At 41.0% G+C, this 9,216-nt stretch overlaps 1 long non-coding RNA gene across 1 annotated transcript; it reads left to right on the top strand.

The window, feature by feature from the left end:
- The first annotated feature begins 3,494 nt into the window (after positions 1–3,494).
- Positions 3,495–4,220, top strand: LOC307025697. Its single transcript, XR_013804241.1, has 3 exons — positions 3,495–3,628; positions 3,808–3,957; positions 4,096–4,220. It is a non-coding gene; the product is annotated as an uncharacterized lncRNA (long non-coding RNA).
- The last annotated feature ends 4,996 nt before the right edge of the window (positions 4,221–9,216 follow it).

Here is a 9,216-nt window from a genome sequence, read left to right as displayed (position 1 = left end):
TGGCGGCTGGTGGAAAATATTTTTGGTGAGGCTGTTGATATAGTTAGTAAACAATTTTTTTTTTGGGAGAAATGACCCCTTAAATTGGGACTTCTGGTGATGTAATGGCCCCATAAAATCGTGGTTCTAGGGCCAGGAACAACCAGGCTGAGTCGGGCTGAGTATGCTAAACTAACTGCGGTCAAGCCAGCCTCGGGAAAACCTAGTCAAGTCAGCCCTCACGTGATATTGCGGTGCGCGAATATCCTATGCATTACGGTAGAGTAAAAAAAAATCATCCGTCTGTGTTTAGATGAGAATAAAACAAAAACTGTCCAGTATCAAAGACTCATTTCACTTCAGGGTGATAGCAGGACATCCCATCTAGTCACTCAGAAAAAATCAGGACATTCTGATGTAGAGTTTCAAAATAAAAGACCTTTGAAATCTCTATTGTATGAGCTATCATCCCTGTTTTTAGATGAGAATAAAACAAAAACTGTCCAGTATCATAGATCCATCTCACTCCAGGGTGATGGCAGGACACCCCATCTAGTCACTCAGAAAAAATCAGGACATTCTGATGTAGAGTTTCAAAATAAAAGACCTTTTAAATCTCTATTGTATGAGCTATCATCCCTGTTTTTAGATGAGAATAAAACAAAAACTGTCCAGTATCATAGATCCATCTCACTCCAGGGTGATAGCAGGAAACCCCATGTCGTCACTCAAAAAAAAATCAGGACATTCTGATGTACAGTTTCAAAATAAAATACCTTTGAAGTCTCATATATGAGCTATCATCCCTGTCCCCAAAGGTCCTTTATTTTGAAAATGTACATCAGAATGTCCTGATTTTTTCTGAGTGACTAGATGGGATGTCCTGCTATCACCCTGAAGTGAAATGATTCTTTGATACTGGAAAGTTTTTGTTTTATTCTCATTTAAACACAGAGGGAGGATTTTTTTTTTATTCCACCGTAATGCATAGGATATTCGCGCACCGCAATATCACGTGAGGCTGGCTGGCTTGACCGCAGTCTAAACTAGAGAGAGAATCGCTGTCAAGGGGGCTACAACTACAACAAGATGAACATATTTTACCGTGATTTAATTGTAATACACGTTTCAAAATAATGCCGAAGTAACAACATACTGATACCGGATAGTAAAAACCATGAATTAATGCTTTGACAAGTCTGCAGACAGACGGCAGGCGAAAAACCTTTTAAAATGCGTGTTTTCTAATGGAGATTTGGCTAAGCTAACGTTGTAAATGCTCCGACCGTCCACACTCACAACAACGGCCATGACACAGACAGTATGTGGTTTGTACTTGTTTAACTTTTGTCTAGTTTCTGAACAGATATGAAGAGCTGTGAGCGCTGAGCAGTGTTGGGCAAGTTACTTCCGAAATGTAATATATTACATATTACTTATTACTCTCTTTTGAAAGTAATAAGTTACATTACAATATTACTGTCTCTGAAATGTAATGAGTTACACTACTTTAGTTACTTTTTAGTTACTTTCACCAAAATAACCGAAAGAATAGCTAGGTATTTTAAATGCTAAAATGTAGTTTAGTGCAGCTCATTATGCATCCAGTGAAGGGCAATGTGGTATAGCATAACAACTGTGTAGGCCCTTAAGGCTACTAACAACTTGTATTACAGGGCTTAGTTGAATACTCGATTCTGATTGTAAATTCTTAACATGTGACACGTTGTTAATACAGCAGTACAGACTGCTGTCAAGGACTATAATGAAGGTTAACATATTGTAAATCAAGGCAAATATTATTTAAACCATGCTCATGGTTTGAAATGGCAAACATTGAAAGGAAAAAGTATTATTAAAACCATGTAGCCTACTACATCATCACCTTGGTCCCATCATATACGCTGGGAAGAGAATATTTACTGTGCTTGAAAACTGGTATCACATCATCATGTGAGGTTGACTTTGTGACCTGGAGAACATTTCAGCTGCAACATCAGCTCGTTGATAATAAGCTTGGGATATGAGATCTTTTTGTAGCCATTCGTGGTGAAGGCATCTGTGCTTTGTATGCATTATTTTTGACCCAACATTTCTACAGGCATGTCAGAATATGGTACTATTTTCACATGAATATTCTAGCCATTGTCTATTTTTATACCACAAGCTGCAAAATGACCGCCTTACCCCACTGTACAGGCGGGTAGTTGTTTAGATATACCTGGCACCTGCGGGCCGCAGAGGGGCGGCGTAGTTTCGGGCGACGAAGACTGCTGCTCCGGAGCCGGCGAGTCAGGCGGGAGTAAGCTAGTGTCCACAACGGAGGGTAACGTGATGTCCGCATCTGACCTGTTGCTACTGTCTGCAGTAGATGCAGTGTTGCTGGCGTTTAGTGATGGTTGCTTTAACCATTTTCGTAAAAATGATTATCCACACATCAGATGTGTGTCACTGCTGTGGAAGCACTTTTGAAATGATGCACGCACAGCGGAGCAGGTCACGCGCACCTGACACAATTTGTTGTTTGTATTTTTCGCTACGTTCTCTTTTTGAATGGTTGCATAACGTTCAACTTCCCCGAAGATCCCGATGCAAAGCCTGAAGGGTAAACACCAGGTTTACTAATCTACCCGCACAATTTGTCCGGTGTCGGAATGTCTCGCTATGTTAGTACATTCTTAAAAAACAAAACACCATTTAATTTCGGGTTAAAATGTGTTGTAACTGCGTTACTAAGCATTGTAACGGGTAATATATTACCCACATTTCATTAGTAATGCGTTACATTACTTCGTTACAGCAAAAAGTAATATATTACTGTAACTGCGTTACTTTTGTAACGCGTTACACCCAACACTGGCGCTGAGTGCTAAGAGCTAACGGCTGTGTTGTTTTTCTGGGGAGCTCACTGAAGATGACGTCACGGCTCCGCCTACACTGCGTTACTATAGATACTACCCCAGTTCCTCACGAGTCTAAAAAAAAACTCACGTCAACGCACGTAAGCAACGTGGGCGCCAACTTGAGCGCTCTCGTGACGAAAATATTTGACGGCGCTGATTGGCTGAAATTATGTTTCGCCGGCACAGTTTACTATTGAGACTTTTGCAACGTGCTGGTTGCTGCTGTTTGGCTCGGGGGCAGCGCCCCGTAATGATAAACTAATGCCAAGGGCAAGGCCAGGCAGGAAACATGTGACTTATCAGTAACTTTAGACATCGTAACACAATTTTAAACAAGATTTTATTGTAGATTATACATTTTACTGATACCAATTGTATGATATTTACCTTGTTCATTAAAAATTAAAAATAAATATATTTTTGAAATATATATATATATCTTTTTTTTTAAAAACATTTTGTATGTGGGAAGAGGTGGTGCGGCGCCCCTAGCGCCCCTATGGGCCGGCCGCCACTGGTGATATGAATGGTTACTGTTGAAAGTGCAAATAAAAACAGTTTGAATAGTAAACAATTCCTTATTTTCTTCCAGATTCACCCAACTGTTTACAAGGGGGATGCCCCTCTAACACCCCTTTGTGAAGGCCCTAATACATACAAGTGCACATTCTGCAGCAAGGTGGGGGACTATGGCCATATTGTGGCCCATCTGCAGACCCATAGAAGAACGGCTGTTAAACATGGAGGTATTTCTTAATCTAAATAAATGTTGCAGATCTTCCAAGATGTACAAATAGTTGACTAACTTTAGTTAGTCAATTAACTATTACTAACTAATATTATTCTAACGTGAATTTGAATACAGTTTACATTTTTATATTGCCTTAAGAATGAAGTCATTTGTAAACTAGATTTCTCTTTGTAGGATTCACAATGTACAGGTGCAATGGTGTGTGTTGCAAAACCTCGCATTTCCACTGCTGCTACTGTGGGGAGATCAGAACCCAGCCCACTATTCTGAAACATGTTCAGAAGTGCGCAGGGGCAGCCTGCAGCGTTGGATTGCTTCGCCAGAGTAAGTGATGCACATGAACACACCAGAAGCAGTGGTCATAACCTTATTCCCCCTAAAGACAACTTAAACAAAACATGGGAAAAATGTATTATACAACTATACTGCTATAATGTAATCTATTCACTGTCTCCCCACCAGCCGCCACTGTCTCCTCCTCAGCCTCCACGGTAGCCTCCTGTCTCCTCCACGGTAGCCTCCTCCACAGCCGCCACGGTAGCCTCCTCCACAGCCGCCACGGTAGCCTCCTCCACAGCCTCCTCCACGGTAGCCTCCTCCACAGCCTCCAAGGTAGCCTCCTCTGTCTCCCCAGCAGACTACACCGTTGGCCCAGCAGCCTGCAGCATTGGATCGCTTCGCCAGAGTAAGTGATGCACATGAACACACCAGAAGCAGTGGTCATAACCATATTCCCCCTAAAGACAACTTAAACAAAAGATGGGGAAAATGTATTATACAACTATACTGCTATAATGTAATCTATCCACTGTCTCCCGTCCAGCCTCCACGGTGGCCTCCTCAGCCTACCCTTTCACCTCTGCAGCCTCCCAAATTGCCACAGCATCTGTAGCCTCCACTCCACTCCAAGCCATCAGTCGCAGCAAATTAGTCCAGTGAAGGGCCAAAAGGACAACATGCCCTTTGTGTAAAACTGAGCTGTATATGAAAAACCTCAAGACCCACATGGATCGACATCACTTATCATCTGTTCCTGATATTACTTCTAGTCACCATCTTCCATCCCAATGCTTAGACCTCAAAAAGGGCATTTTTGCTGTTGGAAGAACATTTTCTGGGCTGAGAAACCCCATTCATGTACAGAAGTTCACCTGGGGAAACAGCCACCAAGTTGTTTGTGAGCTTGAAAATTGCAAGCAGGCATCAGAATTTTCCAGAAGAAGTAAATTATTTGGGTTTCAGTGTATTCATGTTAGGTCTCTGATATACTGTCCTACTTCATCCAAACCAGACGTCACACTGAAGGAGGAAGTTCTGTCAGATATGGTTGGGAAGAAATGGATTTCTGACAACACAAAAAGAATGTGTCTAGTGAGAAAGGAGAAAGCTGAGTCTGAAAACAGCCCACTGAGTAAAGAGGTGACATTTTGCAGTGGCGCATCAAGAGTTTATGTGTCAGTACTTGAAACATGCACCTCATATTATTCGCGGTTAGGGAGGGTGTCTGTATGTTATGACATAAAAATAAATACTTGGCAGTGTCCATGCTCAAAGCCAAAGAATTCCTGTGCTCATAAGTCCATAGCAAAATGGCACTTGAATCAGACCCGACCTGAACTCTTCCTAAAGGTCCGAAGTACAGACAGTGATGTGTTTGAGGCCTTTGTTGAATCTGATCCTGAAGGCCACAGTACTGAGGACATTCTCTATCCACCTGAGGGAGCCGCTTTGACATCACTTGTTCTTTACTTGTTGGACCACAAGAAATTGCCAGCTGTTCTGTCAACGGATGCGTGTTCACCGCAGAACATGGAGACACTGTCAAAGCGCCTCATACCTCTTGAGAACTTTTGCACTGTTTGCCCAGGAAAAATTCCTCTGTCGGATCCTATGCCGATAACTCATAAAGCCAACATAGTGACATTCACTGGCATAGTAAAGGGTATGTTTAGTTTAAGAATATATTAGTTCACGTGTGGGGACTCGCTTCCCTCATGGGGACAAATTGGGGTCCCATTCCAGATCTCCAGCTGCAGAGTGCGCCGCAACCTGTACAAGGACTCGGAAGGCTACAGGGGACATGGGCGCAGAGGACAACTCTTGGGGATGTACTCAGAAGATGATCTGGCAGGATTCTGCAGCATTGACTGTTTTTATGATGCTGGAGGCACCTTCCATGAAAATGGCTGATGGGGTTAGGCTTCCACTAGGCCAGGGGTCTGCAACCTTTTGGACCAAAAGAGCCATTTTGCTCCTTTTTCCCCACATTTTTTTTGTCTGGAGCCGCAAAACATATTTCATAGCTTGATAGCTAATAAAGTTGTATTTATTGTTGTATCAGACAAAAACTACAGTTTTTTTGCATTTATTAGGCTATTTATTACATTATATACAACTGTTAACCTCTAATAAGAAACAAAGAACTCCTATAAGGAGAATTACAAATAATACACAGGCCTACTTTAAAATAAATTAAACACAGTTTGGGGAGTCCTCTGAACATTTGAAGGAAAAAAAAATATTATTAAAATGGGCCTACTTTGAAATAAATAAAACATATAGCTGCACCCTAAAAAGAGTTAAAGGTAGGGTAGGTAAGAATGGAGAAACCAGCTCGAGTGCGCTAGCATTTGAAAACACACAACCGGAAAAAATAGGCCTCTTCCTTCAGACTTTCTTACAGAGTCCCTCCTCCAAGACATACGAACGCGCATCATCGATGAGGCAACGAGATAAGTTTGTGCACAGATGGAACAGAGATGGAAGGCTGACAGGCAGGTAGGCCATCCAGTTATTTTAGCCGGGTCGGCTAAAATGATTGGTCGTGCTTTTTACAGCGCTACGGCTTCCAGAGATTAATTTTTGTATGTATTTATTGTCAAAGCATTTAATATATTCATTGCTATCGGGACGTTAAGAGCTTTCCATGGAATATAACAAAAAGTGTTTTCTGAAATAAATTACATACCCCATTGAATGATGACTGAAGATCGTCAGCTGTTTTCCTCTCCCGTGTTGTTCCTCGATACGTAAAGGCTGCAGCACCTTTGACAACTTCTCTCTAAATATCAAACATACCGGTAAACCAGCATCGTTTGCTCTGAAAGCATATAACTCTGTCCACACAGAATTAAATCCTGTGTTCCTCCGGTACTTTTCTTTGATTTATCCATAGTTCGCTCATCGAGCCGGGGGTCCCCGCGCGAGTGCCTCCAAGAAAAGGCGCTCGCGCGGGACCGTAGCAGGATGTGACGCATATTTTAGTTGACCTAATTAAAACCGTTTTGTTTTTTATTTATGTGTCACAGTATCACCTCAAAATACAAGATACGAAACATTTTCAACCGTGCAACAAAATATAAATAGTCCTACAAGTACTTTTATTTTATTTCCTTCTTATTTTTGTCTAAGCTCAAGGGAGCCAGAGCAGAGGGCTTAAAGGGCCGCATGCGGCCCGTGGGCTGCCAACCCCTGCACTAGGCAAACATCTCTTGTTCTATTGTCTCTCAATAAAATGTTTATGTTCAATAAAATGTTTATGTTTAATGAAGACTTTCCTCTTTGTTTGTACTGTATATATTTTCCTTTGTACAATGTATTGGTATGTGCTATACATTTCACGTTTAGTATTTGATGTGTATTATAATGTTTCAAAAATAACAAATACGTTAATTTAATTAATCTTACCACCAGACACAACATGAACAAATGAATGATACACATCAGGACAGTAACTTCAACTTCAGTATTTTAGGTGTACAAAAACCTCTACTCATGTTGTTAAATGATATACAGCAATATTTTCCATAAAATGTAGTTGATTGATTTGAATAATAATTACTACCACTGCACAAACAGTACAAAATGATATGCCTACAATTTATGAGTTTAATGTATCCTATGTTATGAAACTATCAAATTGACTCTGTATTCATTATGATCTGTCAATAGGTCAATTAATTTGTCTTCCTTGTGGGTTGTATACTGTTCATTCTTTATGCAAATTAATTATAATTATTATTTTTCAAAGTTCGTTTATGATTCATTCAAAGCATTAAAATAAATGAGAAACAGAGCTTCATATACCTTTAAGAAATACGTGGGGGTCGGGGCTCATAACCCTTTAGGATCCGCCCCCTATAGGAAACGCCCCCTATAGGATCCGCCCCCTTGCTGTGGTCTGCAAACAGACTCTATTGCCCTTGACAGCGATTCTCTCTCTAGTTTAGCAAACTCAGCCCGACTCAGCCTGGTTGTTGGCCTTGATAGAACCACGATTTAGTCGGGCCAGAAAAAAGGTGAAAAAGTAGCCCCGGGCCGGAACTAGGCCAAGTGTTCAGTTATTCTCTCTGGCTGTCCATCTCATAATGTTCACATAGAAACTAGTTGTCAATAGGAATATCATTCAGAAGAATTATAATTTCTTGCAAAAATCTGTCACAAAAAGAGGTTGCACATTTAAATTCAGGTGTTGTTATGGCAACGTCAGTGGCCAAACAGCCACATTTACTGCTGCAAATACGTTCAAACATGCTGTTGACACATAAAGCAGTGGCAACTATGCCAGCATTTCAGCTGACTTTTTCTCAGAAATACTGTCACATAACATATTTAAGTGCTAGGTTGATGCTTAGCAAAGCTAACTATGAAACACTTTAACTGACAGGACTACGGATCAACTGTGTACTGTAAGGTAGCTTCTAGCTTCATGTCGAACAGTAAGTCAACATTTCCCAGAGAGCTTTCTTTGAAATTACCAGGTAACGCCAAAAACCATTACATTTAGATTGTATGACAAAGTGTTTATTTAATATATTTGGCTAGCTATAGCTACTTGCTAACGGTTTAGCTTACCCCCGCGATTCAAAGTAACGTCAACGTAGCTGTAATTTATGCTTTGCTTACATGTTCGCATAACTTGAAAGTTCACTGACATTTACATACCTTGTTTACCTGGCTCAAGTGGTGGCTCTGGGGTTGTTGTGTGAGCCACGACTTGAGAATTGTCGTATTTTTAAGAAAAAATGTTCTTATGTCCATCTTCAAAGACTCTGAGTCTGACTGACAGTTTATTTTAAACATTGTCACAGCTCACAGGATAGGTACCTGTCAGCCAATAAGACCGATGTTTATTTCCATTCAACTCTCTGGTTGGTCTGGTGTCTTGCCTCTGTTGCATTCACTGAACACGGGAAATTACAATCCTGTCGTCCTCTCTTGTGTCATGATGAGGTTCAGTTAAAGCACGGTTAATGTATTATATTATTGACTCAATAATATAATACATGCCTTTGAGAGTAAGACATCTAGGCATATTAACATCATTAATTAAACATACTTATCAAGGCGACGGTGTACTGAGATTATTATTTTTTTTAAATAAAAAAAAAAAAGATTTTTTTTTTTTTTTTTGCTAGGAGGCCCCTTAGTGGCTGCGGGGCCCTAAGCGGCCGCTTATGTCGCTTAATGGGTAGGGCCGGCTCTGTGTACGCGCAACCAAAAACAGGCCCCGCACGGCTCGGCACGCTTAAAGCGAGCTCCGCGCTGTAGTGTGAATGCGCCATTAACAAGCTGTCTGCAAAA

The sequence above is a fragment of the Notothenia rossii genome (assembly GCF_949606895.1).
Source record: "Notothenia rossii genome assembly, chromosome: 11".
In the NCBI taxonomy this organism is placed as follows: domain Eukaryota; kingdom Metazoa; phylum Chordata; class Actinopteri; order Perciformes; family Nototheniidae; genus Notothenia; species Notothenia rossii.
The sequence above is the reverse complement of the archived record's forward strand: the minus strand, read 5'-3'. Positions and strand labels throughout refer to the sequence as shown.